Source organism: Branchiostoma belcheri, unplaced genomic scaffold, assembly GCF_001625305.1.
Source record: "Branchiostoma belcheri isolate BF01 breed outbred unplaced genomic scaffold, Haploidv18h27 scaffold70, whole genome shotgun sequence".
NCBI classification, from domain to species: domain Eukaryota; kingdom Metazoa; phylum Chordata; class Leptocardii; order Amphioxiformes; family Branchiostomatidae; genus Branchiostoma; species Branchiostoma belcheri.
In genome coordinates, this window is record NW_017804354.1 from 1,750,798 (window position 1) to 1,754,061 (window position 3,264).

At 39.6% G+C, this 3,264-nt stretch overlaps 1 protein-coding gene across 1 annotated transcript in view; it reads right to left on the reverse strand.

Moving 5' to 3' along the window:
• LOC109484818 (zinc finger protein 525-like) overlaps nucleotides 1-3,264 on the reverse strand; it is a gene marked incomplete at its 3' end in the record, with an annotated part of 16,320 nt that overhangs the window by 6,899 nt on the left and 6,157 nt on the right. The gene's annotated exons all lie outside the window — the stretch shown is intronic.

Genomic DNA, 3,264 nt, shown 5'->3' on the forward strand with positions numbered 1-3,264 from the left:
TGTAGGGTTTCTCACCGGTGTGTTTTAGTACATGTCTGTCCAAATGAGCTTTCCATGCTGCAGAATAGTTACACTGGTCACACTTGAAGGGTTTTTCTCCTGTATGGGTTCTCATGTGCATGGATAAGTGAGACTTTTTTGATGTCCTGTACCCACACTCCCCACACGTGTAGGGTTTGTCACCAGTGTGTTTTGCTAGATGATTGTCCAAACTGGATTTCTGTGCAGCAGAATAGTCACACTGGTCACACTTGTAGGGTTTTTCTCCTGTATGGGTCCTCATATGTCGGGATAAGTGAGATTTCTTTGTTGCCCTGTACCCACACTCCCCACACATGTAGGGTTTCTCACCGGTGTGTTTTGTGAGATGATCGTCTAAATGAGACTTCCGTGCTGCAGAATAGTCACACTGGTCACATTTGTAGGGTTTCTCTCGTATATGGGTTCTCATATGTTTGGATAAGTCAGACTTGTGAGCTGTCCTGTGTCCACACTCCCCACACATGTAGGGTTTCTCACCGGTGTGTTTTACTAGATGTAAGTCTAAATCATATTTACGTGCTGCAGAATAGTCACACTGGTCACACTTGTAGGGTTTTTCTCCTGTATGAGTTCTCATGTGCATGGATAAGTGAGACTTTTTTGATGTCCTGTACCCACACTCCCCACAAATATAGGATTTCTCACCAGTGTGTTTTGCTAGATGATTGTCCAAACTGGATTTCTGTGCAGCAGAATAGTCACATTGATCACACTTGTATGGTTTTTCTCCTGTATGGGTCCTGATATGTCGGGATAAGTGAGACCTGTCAGCTGTCCTGTACCCACATTCCCCACACATGTAGGGTTTCTCACCGGTGTGTTTTGCTACATGTTCCTCTAAGTGAGATTTCCGTGCTGCAGAATAGTCACACTGGTCACATTTGTAGGGTTTCTCACCGGTGTGTTTTGCTAGATGTTTATCCAAATCAGATTTCTGTGCAGCAGAATAGTCACACTGGTCACACTTGTAGGGCTTTTCTCCTGTATGGGTCCTCATATGTCGGGATAAGTGAAATTTCTTAGTTGCCCTGTACCCACACTCCCCACACATGTAGGGTTTCTCACCAGCGTTATTCAAGTTGACTTGTGTTGCTGCCTGGTCTTGAACATCGCTTGTTTTGCTGTCACAGTTGACCTGAGAAACCCCGGTGGGAGACGCATTACAGCAGTTCTGACTAACTCCGGTGTGAGACCCGTGTCCTGCCATTGCCATGTTCAGCCTAATGAAAAAATGAAATTAAAAAGATCAAGCTTTAAATGCTGTCAATAATAAAATTGGCTTTTTACAAAAAAAGTTCAAAGAGTTCCGACTTTAACATGCTCTACAATATCAACATAATATATAACAACGTAACCCAACATAATTCTAACGTGTTGTCTTTCTCGCATTTGAATAAATTTGCTTCTATGTTGTTCCAAAATCATAATTTGAGATCTTACAATCACTCACTCACACCACCAATCTCTTAAAACATTTTATATCATATTATTTATTACTTCTACGACTACGAACAATGGGTAAAATGCATGACTCCATTCGCTAGGCTGGAAAGAGAGTCGGCAGTATAGCCTATAGGTTTGGTCACCAGGCTTCTCTATTTACTGTTTTTACAAATCAGTTCTACGAGTTTCTAGATTTTGTAATGTACGCCTTGTGCGATTCTTTACAATACAATTAACATTTCTATATAATTTCACGTACTCTAAAAAGGCCACTTTGCCTGATGCAAATCGACGTACATGTAAGTGGCGAGGGTCGAACGTATGTTAGGTTTCGCCCCCCTCCCCCTTTAATTCAACGATATTCACATCCCGAAAATGCCTACAAATTATCATCCTACTGCGGTTCTTCTTCCACAGAAATGGTCTTAAACTATTCCCCTCAACATCAGAATACTTTTCTGTCCGTTTCTAAGTCTTACCTGCTTCCTATGATGGTTTTTCTCTTCACGTAAACCGGAACTCGGGCAGCTTTGTCCTTCTGTCGTCTCGTGAGGTCGGAGGTAAACGCCCTTTAGGTCAAAGGTGAAGTTGTCGACCTGATTACCCATGTAGTACATTTTGATGTCAGTTGGCACGTTACGTGTTTCTTCAAAATGTCAACGTTCTGCGTTTCAAACCGACCACCTTAACAACGTAACACGCGTCTAACTTTTGTTTCTGATCTAATACGAAAGAGATAATTTAAGGTAATAAATGTCACGCCAAACTGTTTGGCCTGAATCTTGATTTCTGTGTTTTATGATCAACTCACCACCTCTGACAATATTTCATCCAAGGAAAAAAATGCAACACAGAAGGAAACATTATGTTCAAGCTACTACACAATTTAATAATGTCAGTGATAAATATCTAGATCTAGATACATCTTCGAAAAAAAAACAGGAAATTTACTTGTATACAACCTATCGTCTACCTTTTCAATGGCGTAAAATTACTTCCTACTTTGGAAACTGAAGCACATCAGTCATTTTACACTGTTACAAATCAATACCATTAGCTTTTATGTTTTATCCTAACAAATCCTAGTAGTTTAAAGAGTTGATAGTCACAAGATATAATTGTGTTTGTAGGACATATAGGCAAACACTTCGTGACAGGAACTACTAGTAGATAAACAGAAAATCTAAGCTCGTACACACACAACACTAACGTCTACATTCCAACTACTGTGTACAAACACAGCACTAATGTCTACCTTTCAGCTTCAACTATTGTGTACAATCACTTACCGATGTTAATTACTGATTATGTATATGTACATTATCCAATCAATACTATAACGCTTACTATTCTCACTCTCAATTCTAGGTAGCTAAAATAGATTTTGATATCTCATATTACAACAAAGTATATGGCCTACTAAGCGAAACTAAGACTTATTCTTGTACCTAAATTATAGCCATAACTTATTAGATATTAAAGTGAACAAGCATAGGGCTTTCTCGTGGGAAAACCTTTGCCTACTTGCAAACATCATGAATTCTTACAGAATATTCAGCCTATATCTTAATAAACATAACTGTCATATACCCTTAAGATTCGTATCAAAATATTAAGTAGAGAAACTGCAGTTAACAGCAGACTGAGCGTACTAAATGTCACTACGAGATGGTCACAGTTGCAGACTTGGTGCCTCTGTGTGGATTTTCATATGTCGAGTTAGGGAAGTCTTAGAGGCTGAAGAATAGCTACACTGGTCACACTTGTATTGGTTTTCTC